Source organism: Urocampus carinirostris, chromosome 1 (assembly GCF_059441175.1).
Source record: "Urocampus carinirostris isolate Australia breed hairy pipefish chromosome 1, RoL_Ucar_1.0, whole genome shotgun sequence".
NCBI classification, from domain to species: domain Eukaryota; kingdom Metazoa; phylum Chordata; class Actinopteri; order Syngnathiformes; family Syngnathidae; genus Urocampus; species Urocampus carinirostris.
This window is the reverse complement of record NC_142349.1, coordinates 59741886-59759567: the sequence shown is the minus strand read 5'-3', so window position 1 is coordinate 59759567 and position 17682 is coordinate 59741886.

Below are 17682 nucleotides of genomic sequence, written 5' to 3'. Positions count from 1 at the left end.
AGGCAAGAAAATTGCATGCGGCATTTGGCATCTGCAGATGCTCAGCACAGTGATATGTCACATACCAATTGTAATAATAATATTTATAATATATTTTGAAAATTCAGTATTTTTGAATATTTAGTTAAACGAGGAATACTTTTAACACTAAATAAAAAAACATTTAATATATATTTTATTTCATGACAGGTGACAGGTGAGACACAGCCTCACTTGCCTCCCCTGACTGCATGTCACTGCTGGATGGTTCTCATGGAATTCTACTCTGTTTTTTGCCTTTTAACTACAAGCTAGAGGGAAGTCTCTGTACTTTTACGTAATTTTGTTAATCTTGTTTGGGAAGCTCATCCATTCCAGGTGCTAACTACTGACTAACTAAGCTGGACCACATGCTGCCATCTGCGTGTAAAGTCATTAATATAGTTTAAATCTACTTGCCCCCAACAACGCGGTTGTCAAAGAGGCTATACCCACTTTTTCTCAACAATAAATCTAAATATTCTACCTAGATGATCTGCTCTTTGTCCATGTTTATCTTTTGTCCAGAACAAAGCAAGGAAAAATAAGTTTACAACTCAATTCAAGAGTGTAACTCGCACTTCGGTTCAGAGTAAGTTCACTGGTTGACATTTTTGGGTGGGGATAAGGATCGTAAAGGGACTCCAGGCATTTTGGGTGCGTATCCAAATATAAACTCCTACTAGGGTATTTAACCATTGACCCTAAACCAAATATGTCTTTTGACTAAAACTGCATTGTCTATATCAGAGATGTCAAACTCATTTTGGCTCTTTCTACAACTCCAAATTTTTAGCTATTTTTCCAGTAGGCTATTATGCTTTATCATTCAGCGTACATTAGAAACATACCCTACACATACTATTAAAGGGATATTTTCTAAACACAACATATTTACATACCTGCCAACACTACTGCTTTACATGTCAGACTACCACTTTTGCCCCTTAACTCTTTAAGTCCAATACATTTTTAGAAGCACTGTCCACAAGTGCCTAAATGTAAGAAATATGTTTTTTTTTTTGTGCTTGTTTTATTTTAAATAAATAAAGTAAGGGTTTGGCACAGCTCATCAGTAAGTATCAAGCTGCTGGGAATTATTTCTGTATGATAAATCACTATTAGTAGGCAGAAGTGGCTTTGATAGGATATTTTTTTATACATTGAGGAAGCCCCCCCTTTTTAGTGTTGCTTCCTGTATCCAGCGATTGAAGTGTGAAGGAAGCCCTATATGGCGAGTATAGGTGTAGTAAAGCAATGTGGTGAAAGAAAAATGTATAGATACATAAAGTTAACACTTCGAGAAAAAAAGATGCCAAAGTCCCTTTGTCATCATCAGGGCAGAGAAGGATGACATCCCACGCATGTCCACAGGAATGCGTTTGCCATTTATCCATTTATTCACAAACAATAGGCAAACAGGATTTCCATGTTTGACATTGAATGTGGTTAATGCTTAATTTCTAACAGTTGTGTAAATGCAATTTTACACCTGAACTAACTGCCAAACATTAAAAACTTAACGCTGCCCTGTAGCGGACGGAGAGAGTATTTGATTAATATTTATTTAAAAAAATCACAACTCGCTTCTTTGTTTGATCATACATTTATGGCAGGCTGGATTTAATCATCCAAGGGGCCCGGTCTATATGCTGCTGCTTTTGATATTCGGTAGCCGAAGCAATTCCGATTTAGGCCACTGTCAGAAAATGGGATGGACGTGAGGAAAAACGGAGCGACGGGACAGATAAGCATGACGTGGTTTGTTTACTGTAAAAGCCTGGTAATATTTTTCAAATGTCAAAATATGTTCCTCAGCAGTCGCGATGTAGATGACAAACCTAGTCAACGGTAGTAAAATCGAGTGCATGGAACAAAATGTGACGGTACGTAGGGTGTTAAAATAATGGTCTGGTCCGTACTAAGACGGGAAACATCTGTATTCACTCGATTTGCTTCACATACTGCCATGTTTTGTCACGGTTTTCACAGTGAGACTGTCTGATACGACACGTTGCGCTCTGCTTCGATCTGACACGTGATCTGAAGGGGTTTATAACGCTGGGCCAAGCCAGAAAGTCTGGTTTAAGTCCTAGCAACAAAAGTGCTCAAAATATGCCTAGCTTCCAAGCTACCGCCATGATACAATGTTATGTGGCTCAATTAGAACGCAGATGGTCCAAAAAGAATGAATTGACGTCAATACAAAATCATAGACAAAAACACATTTTTAAGAGAGTACAGAAGTAGCTGTACTCCAAAAACATTTGGGGTAAAAATAACCAAACTTGGTTCAAGAGTTTACATATTCACTACTTAAGATAATTTAAACCAGATCTTGGAATAAGGTGTGCAATCAATTCAAAACAACCTGTTATTATATTATATTATTGTCAGGACCAGAACGGAGACAGGACCCACTTGCATTACGTTTCTCTCGGTTTTATTGGAAGAAAGGAAAGGGTTGCCCCCACGATCCGGTGATCGCTGGGCGCGGGAAGCAGCTCGCTCTGAACGCGGAAGTGGGACTCCCGTGGCGACCGTGTCGGGAACGGAAAAACGGGTCAGTATCCGGGACAGGAGAGCAAAAACGTGGTCTTAAGCGATTCGTAAGCCAGGAAAGGAGAGTAAACGGGATCGAGGGCAAAACAGGTCGAAAACCGGTACGGGAGAGTAGACGTGATCAGGATAAAAAAACGGGTCGAAGTTGGGGGACAGACAGGAGCAAAAAACAAGTTGGAGTCAGGGTCGAAAAAAAGACTTGCCTAGTGTAAACTGAGGTTTGCAGACGGACTGACAACAGGGGACCGAGTGGGTATAAATGGGGACAGAGAGTCAATCAGAGTCCGAGGCAGTTGGCGCCAAAAGAGCAGGCACTGGTGAAGCATATCTGTAATCATGATAACTAGGCTAGTCTCTGAGCACTACCATGTAAATATTTTGCCCAAATATCTTGCCATTTTTTTTTTTTTTTACTTTTTTTCGTTTTAAGTCTTTATTGCATGTCTAACCTGTATAGCCACATGAGGATGAAATTATTTCCTCAGTCTGTCCGTGGAACAAGATTGTGACAGCAGTCATGAAGCGTGTGTACAAATGGCCACCAAAACAAATGCCACAGTTCATAGCTTTGGTGGCTCGTCAGATTGAAAATAAAAACATTTATTAAATCTGACTCTGAGGAAAAGTGCTCCCTGGATTTTTATCGCGTTCAGGAATTAACTGAGGCGGCGTCGGAAGGGAAAGCTAACAGAGAGGGCTACTTATTTTAGGGGGGGAGGGATTTTGTAAGGTTTATTGTTCTATATTCTTTATCAATTATCCATTATCCGTTATCGGTCAAATCATAATACGCTACTAAGCCAAGGGGCCGAGACACTTGCTCTCAGCCAAGGGGCCGAGACACTTGCTCTCAGCCAAGAGGCCGAGTCAAGGTCCTAGCCACAGAACCATGCAGCGATCAGTGCGAATGCACCGTTCCCAGAGGTACTGCAATACCGGGCCGCTAGCCGAAACAGTTAGAATCCCACAGCCATACAATTTCAGAACCGCAGCTGACACGATTTAGGTATTTTGTATGGGGGATCAAAGAGTTTTTCATGGCAGGTACGATATGACCTCATCCTAGTGCATCATATCAAAGCAAAGGGATCAAACATCAGCTAAAACCAGTTAAAAGTCACAAGCAAGTTGTAGATGTCATCATCCTGCATGCAGGCTTGACCATTTGACGGAAGAACCTTCAAAGAGACTTCCAAGTAGATTAGACGGCAGGGTGCCGCAGCCGCCAAAGCGTCTGTTTGAAAGGCAACTCTGCACCGGAGGGAAACGTGCTCGGGCTTGCGGGACAAATCAAAAGAAAATGAGTGCATCTGATGAATAAAAGGGGAACCGAGAGGTTGTAAACTTCACAGCCTCCGCCGAGCGAGGAATAAGACCCCTGTGGGTTTTGCTTATTTAAAGACAATACGTCCTCTGCCATCTGTCGAAAGCTGCATCCTAATAACAAAAGACGGCAAAGGGGAAGCAAGTGTTTAGGCCGCCTATCCTATGAGGTATGATACCCTGGATGCCGCGGAATGTGGAATCTTAAGACTTTGGAAGGGGAAGAACGTTTTTTGAAAATTCTATCAAAACTATCATTTTTAGGGGAGTTGAACATAATACACAATAGAAAATATGCAAACAAGTATTACATCAAGGATTTCCAGATTTTTACCATGCACAATATGTAGAGAAGAAACCCGCAGTTATGCACAAAAAGCAAAACAATTAGAACAAGTTCTTGTGATTAGGTTTGAATGCTAACTTTCTCATGTATGGAGGTAGATTTGTGTCTTTATTATTCAATAAAAATTAAAAGAACATAGATAGATAGATAGATAGATAGATAGATAGATAGATAGATAGATAGATAGATAGATAGATAGATAGATAGATAGATAGATAGATAGATAGATAGATAGATAGATAGATAGATAGATAGATAGATAGATAGATAGATAGATAGATAGATAGATAGATAGATAGATAGATAGATAGATAGATAGATAGATACTTTATTCATCCCCGTAGGGAAATTCACACTTCCAGCAGTATCCTTTTGTTGTTTATTAACAGATTAACAGGATTGCCTCGGGGTGCTGTGTTGTAGTTTAGCAACAGCGGAGTGGATAACGTCACACGCTAGGCCAAAGGTTCGACGTCCCTGCAAAAGATGGGTTACACAACCTCGTGTTCACGTAGATAGCGAGTCTGCCTCCTCTCCGCTTCCCGCAGAGCCAGTTCGTCGGTCTTAATTGGTAGAGAGTTCACATTTACCATGATTAAGGACGGTATCAAAGGCTTATAATGCCGCTAGCCGCTTAGCCTTCACCTTAACTCCAGCTCTGCATCCAGGATAGGGCCCCCCCATCACACTGGCATGAGAATTCTTCAGGGCAAGGAGTTGATTCCTCAAATAAACGCATTTTTGCTCGTTAAAACCCATAACGATAGGATAGAAAGTAATCCAAAGTGTAGTTGTCAAACGGGACGAAAAACACCAAAGATAGAAGCAGACACTTAGAACAATAAATCACAAAAAGAGCAAAAAAGCAAGGAGCTGCTGGAAAGGCTGCTGCTCGTGGAAAGGCCTTTTATGTCTAAAAAACAAAATAATTTTTGAACAAAAAAACCTTCACCTAAATAAAAAAAATAAAAAATAATGCTTCAATCGAAGAAAAAAAGTGTTTGAATGCAAAAAAATATTTGACACTCAAAAAATGCATTGGAACACTTTGTTTTGGATTGAAAATGTTTTCTTTGATTGAAGTAATTGGCACGACCAGAACAGAAGAAGGACTCAGCGTAACGTTACTCGCAAGTTTTTTGAAAAATAGAGGAAAGGAAGCGCCAGCGATCCGGTGCTTGCTGGACGCGGGAAGCAAGCCGTTCACGGGATCGGAGCGTGTTCCGAATGCGGAAGTGGATCTTCCGGAGCGGGAGATCGTAGCGTCGTTAGACGGAGAAACAGGGATCGAAAAATGGGTCGTTGGCTGGGACGGAAGATCAAAACGTCGTCGGGGCCAAAAAATGGGTCGTAGCCGGAGACAAACAGGGAAATCAGGAACGGACGAGTGGAAAACGGGTGCCAAAACGGGGCAGACGTGATACAGAGTCAACAATGCTTGCCTCGTGAAAACAGAGGTTTGCTGACGGACGGACAACAGGCGAGTGAAAGGACTGAGCTTAAATAGGACAGGGAACCAATCAGGTAACTAGCAGCAACTGGGGCCAAACGAGCGGGCACAGGCGAGTGTAATGAGTAATCATGACAGTAATATTTTTTGTGTTTGGATCATGTTTTGGGTAGTACATTTGTGTCTTTATTATTCAATCAAAAAATGCAAAAATAAAATACAAAATAAAAAAGTATTTTGGTTGAACTTTTTTTGTTTTCTGATGAGGTGAATTTTTTTTTTTTCACGAAGGTTTTCTTTGTTTGAAAATATTTGTTTTTTTATTTGAAACAACATTTTTGGGGGTTGAATAATAAAGATACAAATCTACCTCCATACTCATGTATCAGTCATAAAAGATAATTAATGTTGCAGTATTTCAAAATAAACCATTTTAGTGTTCAACTGAAAACTTTAAGTCAAGTCAAGTCACGTTTATTTGTATAGCTCTTAATGACAAAATGTCTCAAAGGGCTGTACAGACTACAGAGTATTACAGACCACAGACTATTAATACACCATCCCCTGATCTAAAACCTACATGAGGGAAAAGAAAACCCCCAAACCTCCGCATGAAGAAAATGAAGAAGTTGTAATAATATTGCAATATTCATGAAGGATAAGGAGTCTACATTCACAGGCAGATCAAGATTAATTACAAAACGTCATATACATATATATCATTTTAAACATGATTAAAAAATCCTATTTACCTGATGGAAAAACCAAACCCAAAAGTTGATTTTTTTACAGAAATCCTTCCAAATTTGGAAAAAAGAAAAAAGATAAGACACACCCTGACACTAGAGCCAGCAATTAGCTGGTCTCCAATAGTTAGGTTTGTTGAGTTTACCTGAGCCTGGAAATCTACAGGTACCGGCATGCACACAGATGCTGTGTCAGCTATACTACACATAATTCGCATCATTTATTCCCCAGGGACATCACCACCCTAAACAAGCACGCAAGAATGTGAAAATTATACATATTGCAAATTGTATAAAAAAATGGGTATTTATATCTTATTTATAGATTTATTTGGGGGATTGTGTTGTTGCTTAATATTATTGCTCTTTTTTTCTTTGCACTATTGATACGATGCATTTACAACTTAGGCCAGTCTCCTTGCAGTAGAGGTAAGATTAGGCGTGAAAAAAATTCAGCTTGACCTGACCTGCCCGCCCTGTAAAACAGAGTTAGATTTATTAAAGCCCAGCTTAACTTGATTTGTGGGCCAGCCTGAATCAAACCTAAATTTTCACATTTTACTTGTAAGGAGGAGGAAGGGTGTTTTTGGCCGAATCAGCCTGCTAGAGTACAGACGCGGGCTGCAAGAGCGTCACGGAATCCACCAGGCGGATCTTTAACAAAGAAAAAGAAACAAAGAACAATGACGGGTCTGTCACTGATTCATGGGAGATGAACACTTGTTTATTTTGGAACCCACGGAACAACTACCATGGCATCGCATACAACCGGATTTCAATAATATGTCATCGCTGCCATATTCAAGAAGTGGCGCTCATTCTTAAAGTGATAGTTACATCTAGTGGTAATTTACAATAGATACATTTAATTACACCAAAGGGTGAATAATTATAAAATAAAAAAGTCAGCAAAAGAGGAACCCGGCCTTGCCCAAACCCAATTGTAATGATTTACATTTAAGGCCCGTTTTGGACAGAGAGCAAATCCAACGCGAAGTCCAACCATGTCAATATTTTTGCATATTCATCTTGACATGATTATCCCAGAGAATGCCACTTCTAATATTGTGAACAATGATTCTTACGTTGTTATTAATAAAAATAAAAACAATTCGTTTATTAGTGCTAACACACTAGTAGGAGGCTGATCTAATCAAGCTAAAAACGTATGAAAGCAAATTACTTGAAAGAAAAACAAAACAACAAGACTTGATTATTTTTTTTCGGTAGGGTTTCTTTCAATGGCCAACATTTAAGTGCAAGAGCAAATGTCACTGATGCTATTTTGTGTGCTCTTAGATGATAATGCTGTATTTTGGAATTTTGGAATTCTAATTTTCCCATTTACACGATTACAAGTCCTAACTTAAAAGTGTTTTAGAGAAATATTCGCAACAGAGATAGCTTGTTTGGCTGGCTAATACAGTCGCCCCAAATCACAAAGTGCTGCGTAAAACTGTTGAAAGAACCCCCGTATTACGGCAACTACATAAATATGAATATGTTACATTTTTATCCATTCGTCCATTGTCTTCCGCTTATCCGGGATCGGGTCGCGGGGGCAGCAGCCTTAAAAGGGAAGCCCAGACGTACCTATCCCCAGCCACCTCCTCCAGCTCATCCGATGGGATCCCGAGGGGTTCCCAGGTAAGCCCAGAGACATAGTCTCCCCAGCGTGTCCTGGGTCGACCCGAGGCCTCCTGCCGGTTGGACATGCCGGGAACACCTCCCATCCTTATCAGATGCCCAAGCCACCTCGACTGGCTCCTCTCAATGCGGAGGAGCAGTGGCTCTAAACAGAGTCCCTCCCTGATGACCGAGCTTCTCACCTTATCTCTAAGAGAGAACCCAGACACCCTGCGGAGGAAACTCATTTCAGCCACTTGTATCCGGGATCGTGTTCTTTCGGTCATAACCCACAGTTCATGACCATAGGTGAGGGTAGGAACGTAGATCGACCGGTAGATCGAGAGCTTTGCCTTTCGGCTCAGCTCCCTCTTCACCACGACAGACCGGTTACGTCTTCATGTTTTGCTAAAAAAAAGTTCTGCATTTTAATAGGACCTCCAATGTCTATTAACGTCAGTTTGAAGACAGTTAAGTTTGAGTCAAAGACAGCAACTTTCATTACCATGCTCATTTTCTAGTAAAGTCAGAAAAGTCTGATGTCCAACTTTCCTTGGTATAAAGCACAACTACCAGGGAATCATATCAGATCCAACAACCTAAAGTTTTTGACTGATTGCATGCAAAAAATAAATTATTTTTAAAACATAATTATGCTAAATCAACAAATTTTAGATGACAGGATTTTTAAGCCCTAATAGGACTGTCTTTCCTCAGGGGGGGTCTGCAGCTGGGTACATTTAAAGTAAAACCTCAAAGCTGCTGGATCATTTACTTATGATCAGAGAGTGAGAGTTCATTCAAAAATGTTTCCTTCAACAGGAGCTTTTTTTTTCTCATCCTGGAGTGGAATGTCTGCAGCTAATGTCCTGTAGCAGGAAGTCGTAGATTTATCTGCATGTTGGCTCATGAATATGTTGTGGCTGACAGGCACGCTAATGGAGCGTATAAGAAGGTTCCAGATTCCAGCACAGGTACACGAGAACCTGAACTCGGAACTTCAGATGATTAAAAAAAAAAAAAAAGGTTGTTCACCCAAATAAGCAAACATCGGCGGAAATGGAGTCACGGTCTGCGGCGGCGTTCTTTAAGCTCATGGTGTGTGATTAGCCCGTTTTGCGTGTCGACAACAGAGTTATTCATCCCCTGGACGGTAAGCAGGTCCAGTATTCGATAGAAGGCGGAGTCCGGGTCCGCGTTAGAACTTGAGAAGTGTTAATCAGGGAGAGGATGTGGGCCTTCTGGCCTACCTGATTACCACCAAATGGGCTAGCAGCAGCTGGGAGTTGTGTGTCGGTATGCATGTGTGTGAAGGGGGTGGAGGGAGTGTCAGGAGGTGCGAAGCAAGCAATAATAAAACTAGAACACTTGGTAAGGAAATTCCTGTCGGACTTGCTCTCTGTCCAATTTTGAATAAGCTTGTAAATCTGATTGCGCCAAGTCTTGAATCCAAGAGGAGACCAAGGGCAACAAAAAGTACATTGTGGAACAGCTCTCAAATCCTGAGCCGTAAACTCAGCCCCACCCGAATTTTGACCCGGGTTGGTCCTAAAATTTCAATCATTGCGTTCGGGTCGCGTCAAGCTCCTTTCTTTCTGACTTTTTTTTTTTAAATTCCTTATCCATCCGTGATTGGTCTTCTTTGTCTCTCTGCTTTTCTGTCTTTTAAAGTGCTCTACTAGTTTCCTAGGGACGAATTGATGCTGTGGTCAATGGCCCAATGTTCAACCTATCAAAATGACGGAAGGCCTTAAAATGTTCCTGTCATCTCTTAAAAAAATATGTCAATCATGGAAAATTGTCAGGTAATGTAACCTCTCCATAAACACAAATATAAAAGATGTAAATATTTGTACAGTCTTGTTTACCTTTGATTTAGTTACAAAGGACATAGAGTACTGTGATTTAATATCATAAACCAACTCTCATCCTCCCAAGTCCTCACAAATAAAACATGACATTTTGGTTTTGCCTCAGGCTTGGTCCTGCAAATCAAGTTTATTTGTCAGGCTTGAGCTTTAACACTCGCGGGCCTGGGTTGGTCTGGAGTTTATAGGCCCGTGCTTACCGCTAAACAGTGTGATACATTCATTTATGAGTCAATGTAATTTTTTTTACTGATTTTTAAAATTGATCATGCGAAGAATAACTGAGACAGGGACAGTAATAAATATTAGGAAACGGTGAAACCCACAACCCATTATTGTTAAACATTTGCCCATTAAAGGTGGTGCCCTATTGTTTAATGCTACTAGCTTGGTCAATAACTCTGTATGTGTTTCCAAACACTCCTTTTTGGGATAATTAGGATTTATGAATGTATTCTCAACCTTGTATTTATGCTCTTTCAGTTGTTACTGTGACTTAAAACAGTTATTTGCCTTGAGCTTTGTGTTTGATGAGAGACATATTTAGAAATGAATGCACCGTATTTTCCGCTATATTAGGTGCCCGTAAAAGCCTTCAATTTTTTCAAAAGCTGACCATGCACCTTATGATACGTTGCGCCTAATATATGGATCAATATTGAGCCGCAACAGGTCTCGTAACTACAGCCGCCGACTCGATTTTTCCCCTAATAAAAGAAGTACTGCGCAGTTAATGCCGGTATACATATATATATATATATATATATATATATATATATATATATATATATATATATATATATATATATATATATATATATATATATATATATATATATATATATATATATATACACATATATATCATTTCAATTAAATGGCAGTGTGTAAGGTAACTGTTCTGCCTTTGAGAAACATAGTGTGGTCTTCAAGTGCTCTCTTTTGGTTAACATGTGGATTGTTTGTTGCTAAAAGGAAACAATAGCGCAGAACTTGGATGGCAACTTTCAAACGTGCATAGAAAATCTTCTTTTCTTGTTTCTTTGGACAATAATTGTCCATAAGTACTAAGCATATTCCGATTACTTGAATAAATACTTTTGTGTATGGTTAACGTTGTGTACAAAATCACGTACTTTTGTTTGAATTGATATTCAACCCTACTGCACACGGGAACTGTTCTACTTTTGAGTAACATGTAGCGCGGTATTAGAGTGCCCTGCTGTCATCCTGTTGCTAAAATTAATTTTAGTGTTGAAACCAGACGTAGTAATCGTAATTTGTGCTCTATGAAATGCAATAATTTTATTTAAATATATGTATCAACCCTAGCTTTTACTGTAGTTTTAATTACATGTGACTTAAAGTCCAGAGCGCCTTGTGTATGAAGACTATATCACAAAATACTATTATAATCGGGTGTGCCTTATAATCTGGTGCGCCTTATAGTACGAAAAATACGGTATTTCAACTAAATTCAAACCAAACATACAATTTTAGTACAGCCTGGATATTGGAACTTGGGAGAAAACTTATGCACCTGGAGAAAATACACTTAATCAATGCAGAAAAATTATGCAAATACTATGGAAAGCCAGGAATGGAACAAAAATGTCCAAACTACGAGGGAGACGTGCTAACCACAAGGCCCATATCGCTGCCCACCTTTGTCCCTGTTAAAAAACAGGGATGACTGTTTGACCCCTGCCGGCACACATTATCTGCGGTCGCCCCTCTGCCTGTCTTCCCATCATGTGCTTGTAATAAAAAGTCTGGAAGAGGACGGGCCCCGATTAATGCTGACAGTGAAAGCGTGCCAAGTAATCAAATGTTCACCGCTTGAAAGAACTGTCTTGATCCGGACTCAAGATGTCAAGTTGAACTGCACAAATCAACCAATGCATCTGCTCTGGACTTGTTCATGTCAGTTAAAAGATGACTTATGATTTTTCAAACGTCTTCTGTGAAGCCATTTAAACGCCAGAAAGATTAACAAGATGATAAAAAGAGAAGAAAAAATGGTGCATCAAATGATATGGCGAGAATGATAAAATTCAACTTTAATATAATTAATATCTGAGCATTATTTGATTTTTCCCCTTGAATTATTGATGGATTTAAAATGACAAGAAAGTACTCAGACCCCTGATAAATGTCAATCGTTTTGCTATAATAAGTAAAGAATTAATCCTGGTCTCATCAGATTGCTGAACATTGTTACAGTAATCCATGTCGTCTTTCCCGAAAACACTAGAATTTTCCAACCTGGAATAATTCGCCATGTTGATCATATTGATCTCGTGCGCTTAAGGCATGCAATCACTTTTATCAGGGGTCTCAAACTTATGGCTGGGGGTTTTGCAGACCGTGGTATGATAGTTTGAGGCCCCCACCTTAATATGATAAAGCACCTCCCTGTGGTAGTCATTCATAAAAACACCTTTCAAAAACTAATGAAAACATGTAAATGTGCATTTTTTTTAATACTCGTAGGTCGAGAAGTTTAAATCTATCTTACATAACATGACATCTTGTTGCTACAAAAAAATAAAAAATCCTCGCAACAGGGTAAGAAAAATATTTTAAAAAGTTGTCCTCCATAGTTTATATTTTTTCTTGTGCTTTTATCACTCATTTCTAGTTGCACTACATGTCACGGTTGCCAATTGGCCTGGCCCGTTTGGCGCCAGCTGCGGCCATTTGACTGATTGGCTTCCCCCCTATTTAAGCTCAGTGCTCTCACTTACCTTTTGTCAGTCCGTCAACGAACCTCTGTACCCCCAAGACGAGTGTTTTGACTCTCTCCGGTTTCCTGCTTGTGTTTCCTGTCCGGTATCGTTCCCATGTATTTTGTCCTGTTTAATATCGATTTCCAGTGTCTGGTATCGTTCCTGTCTATTTAAGTCCTGTTTGATATTGCTCTCCAGTGTCTGGTATCGTTCCCGTCTATCTCGTCATGCTAGTCATTGGACTCCAGTCTCCAGGTATTTGATAGAAATCCTGTTTGTCCCGTCCTGTCCGGTATCAACCCCATCTGTGCGGTATCTGCTCCTGTAGTTGATATCGATCTCGTCGGCCTCTGGCTTTCTGTCGTTCCATGCCAGACTGCTGCCTTACGTCTTCCGCCCTGCGATCGCCGAATCACTGGCCTTTGGGTTAATGTGCATGACTGCCCCATTTCCCGTAAAATAAAGCTTGTGTGAGAAATGTTACGCATCTGGGTCCTCCTCCTGTTCTGTTTCTTTACACTACATGCAATAGTGACACCTGGCCATTAAATAATACACACAGTCCTTTTAATGCAAGGGTCACCAACCTTTGTGAAGCCAAAAATGACTTTTTTTTTATTGGCTCTCAAGGCTACCATTTCAATCTACCTTTCTAAAATAACAACTTATGTTGTTATTGGGTTATTATCTGTCATGATTACTCATTGCCCTACCCTGTGCCCGCTCGTTTGGCGCCTGCTGCTGCTTGTTGCCTGAGAGATTCCCCTCCTATTTATACCGAGTACGCCAGTCGCCCCTGGTCAGTCTGTCAGCGGACCTCTGCATACGCAAGGCAAGCACTTTGACTCTGGCTCCTATCGGTCCCATTTTCAGCCATATACCACTCGTCTGTTCCTGATTACCCATTTGTCTCCGGCTATCGACCCATTTTGTCCATTCGACCACGCTCTGATCTCCCGCTCTGGGTATTGACCCGTTTTTGCCCTGACCACGCCCCGATCTTCCGTCCCGGTGAATCACTTTCTGCATTCTGATCACGCTCCTATTCCGTGAGCTGCTTGCTCCTCTTGTCCAGCGATCACCGGATCGCTGGAGTTTGTTTCCTCGAGATCTCAATAAACTTGTGTGAAACGTTATGCGATTGGGTCTACCATTTGTCCTGGCTCTGACATCACCAGGTTTTAATTCTGAAAAGTTAAGTCAACCATTAAAACATCAGCCTGCAGGCACCATGTTATAGAGCCCTGCCTTAATGTAGACGCAGACCACAGGAAATATGGATTTATTATTATCGATTGGTTTAGTTTTACATTGTTTCTTAATCTCCTTTTTATTTTATTTTAGGTGTTATTTTGTGCAGCAAAATAATAAAAAAAAAAGATATTTTAAAACAGTGGAATGTTTTCCCCTTTTTTCCATCAGATATCTGACTAGTCTTTTAGTTCTTTGAGATACAATATTAAATATTTTAGGCTGCCTGGAGGCAAAGTGTTGGAAACAGTTGATCCGGATTGGGTTCTGTCTCTACATGGAGTTCATCCCTGACTTGAGTTTTTCCTTCCCCTCATGTAGGTTTCAGATAAGGGGATTGAGACCCTCAATGTGATTTGACTTAATTGGGCTTTCCATTTTCCAACCCCGGGTGTAAGAGCATGCATACAGAAAATTCTACCAACGTGACTGTTTTGTTTTTCTATATTTGTTATTTGATATGTGGCAACCAGTCCAGGGGTCTATGCGGCTTTCATTCGCTAAAAAATGGATCAATGAAGACGTTTTTGTAACTCCAAATTTTTGGGCTGTTTGCAGGAACTAGCAGGGCCACATTCATGTGACTTGATCACGATCACAGCGAGAAGCGGACATGTAACAATACAACAAGTCGATTGTTTGACGCTTCCTCCAACATGAAAGCTGACGTCTATTCTTGTCCATAAAAGGCTCATTTTTTGTCTTATTTTAACCGCTGTTTATTTCTCCGAGGGATATTTGTATTATTTATAGACGAAATGAAAGATGTCAGGGAAGAAATAGGGGGAATTCACGCCACCGGCTGCGGCAGGATGCTTTTTTAGTTGAAAATGTACGCATACGCACACGCTGTATGATGTTTTGTCTGAGTGCGATTGACTTGGGTCAAACCTCCTCTAGTTGTGGTGTGATCCAACAACCTGAACCCGGAATTCTCTATATTTTATCAAAAAAAATATACCGTAAAAGCCGTGTGCGCCCGCATTAAAACTTGTGACACGATCACAACTTTAACCAGACCAGGCTGTAAGTTCCACGATTTTGATTTTGTAGTCATTTATTTTTCTATATTCTTTATCAATTATCCATTGTCCGTCAAATCACAATACACTACAAAGCTAATAGGCCGAGACACTTGCTCTCAGCCAAGAGGCTGAGTCAAGGTCCTAGCCTCCTACTACACAATCCAAAAGTCAATAGTACACAATCTTAGAACCACTGTCGGCATCATGAATGGAAAATCATACCCGTAATTAAGGTATAATGCAGACTTGTAAAGTCCGGGTCCCATTGAAAGTAATCCAAGGAAAAAAAAAATGTTTATTTCCAAAGTTAAGGGTGGGAAAAATATATATCCACTATTGTCCGCTGCAACAAGAGACAGATCTACCGGTAACTCAGCTTTACCCCACTTCCGATCAGCCCGCGTTTGCTCCGCCCCTTCTTTTTGATTCGCCCGTAGAACACATAACATAATAAATCTCTAAAATAAATACATTACAAAAATATAAAATTGCAAATATATATTATACATGGTTACACATATTTACGAAGAAAGACGGTACACCGAGAGAGTTTTCAAAGCTTTAATAATAATAATAATATAACTTTTATCCCAAACCGTGCCTTTGAAAGGTACCAACACGCTAGTAGGATCATGCTCGCAATGCATCAAATGTGCCTGTCAAAAAAAAGCATCCCGTAATTGTGAAATTCACAATAGATCGTCCTCAACTTCCTCCTCGTAACTATCGCCATCAAGGGCGTCTTCCTCATAATTGGAACGTACCCTTACTTAACAGACAATGTATGCATAAACTTAGAGGTTGCAGTCTTTCTTGGCGCACATATTCTACTGGTCTTAGTCTTACCTTTTATACTCCAGTGCCGCTGGTGGCCGTTAGAAAAATTACATAAATTGGCCGCTTCAGTGAATAAGCCGCAGGGCAGAACATTTGGGAAAAAAGTAGCCGCTTATAGTCCGGAATTTACAGTAACCTATCGTCCGTTGTCAAACATAATTTAGAAATTTCTATGAGAAATGTCGTGCACACAGCTCGACAATTTGTATTTGAAAGTATAACAATGCTATAAGTATCTGGAACCTAATGACACTCTCAATCGGTAAATATTTAAATTTGTAATTAATTCTAAATTACAACAACATAAGAAGTGATAGTGCCCTCTGTTTGGCAAATGTAGCACACATACCTGGAACAGAAATTCAATGTCTATAATAATGCACTCAGTGTAAGGAACCTTAAAGGGACAGTGTGTATTTCTTGACCACTAGATCTCACTGCATTTTGTAGTGCAAATCGAAAACGACTCCTAAAAAGTACAAGACATAATGCACACTGCGGAGACTTGAAGTGACTGTAATCTTTCTATTCTTTTATTTATTTATTTTTTTGCCCATTCTTTAACAAAGCTTTTTGAGGGTACACATAGCAGCAAGATGGCAGACATTCATGACAGGCTCATTTTATGTAAAATTTCTTAACCTATGAGTATGATAAAAATCGAATCTTGCATTTTTTAAAATACTCATAAGACAAAAATTTAATAGTATAACAGTTTTTGCATTGTTGCTTGTTATCGTAATCAATATTGTTTGTTTTTAATTAATTGTTCCATTAACCATAATGAGTCGCACTGCCTCTTTAACAAGATTAGACCATTTTTTTGCCAGACCTATAATCAGCAGCACAACATACATTTGGCTTCTTCTAACAAAATAAAAAACCCTAGTTTAAGAAATCCTTTTTGGGACATGAAATTCCCCTTACTAAATACATTTAAACGCAAATCACCTTCTCCCCTAAAAAATGTCTGAAAAGTAATTTTATAATGCATGTGCTTAAATTTATTTCAAAGGGGCATTAAGTATTATTTAGTGCCTCCTAGTGATAAAGAAAACTCGACTTGAATAATGATAAAACAAATATCGACTATCATATAGGCGTGCATTTACTCTGAACAATGACGTGTTTTGAACACTTCGAGTCCCTGTAGTTTTTTAATCCTCTTTGTGTTTTGTGGCACTCAATGTCAGTTGCCCTCAAAAACACAGCAATATCTAGAGGTCTAAAATTACAGTGTCCTTTTTAACAAAAATTATACAGACGCTGCCCTATTCACGATCGGGACTCCGGACGATTGTTCGTAAGTTGAATTTGTTCAAGTTGCTTCAGTGCTATATTTTGTATGTTTAAGGTTTGTATAAGTAACTTTGTTTTGTACTAAAAAATACGTATTTCATAAAACAATATGCTCTATAAAGATAAATAAACTGAAGTTCAACTTACTTTTGCAAGATGCACAAGAGGTCCTCCTCCATGGTGAAAAGTGGCTGAAAAAAAGCGTTCCGACCATTTTCTCAACCGTATCAAGCTTTCTTATTCCACTTTCATTTAAAAAGAAACAGCTTTCCTCTTCTTTATACTTTACACCAACCATATTGAATGGATGCACAAGATAATAAACAATGAAAATATCAAAGTTCGTAGCGCGCTGGAGATAATATAGACATATACAGTATAGAATGTTTACACATGAACTGGGAAGATAATTTCTTCTTCGGGGTGGATGCTGGGTGAGCTCTCACAGCGCCATGCGGAAAGAAACATTACGGTAATGTCCTGTACTCGGAAAAAGGTGCACACAATACAAAATCTAAGCAATGTCCGGACATTTTTCGACATCCCCAAAAAGTTCGTATCAACCGTTTTACGTAAGTCGAATGGTCGTAAGTAGGGGAGCG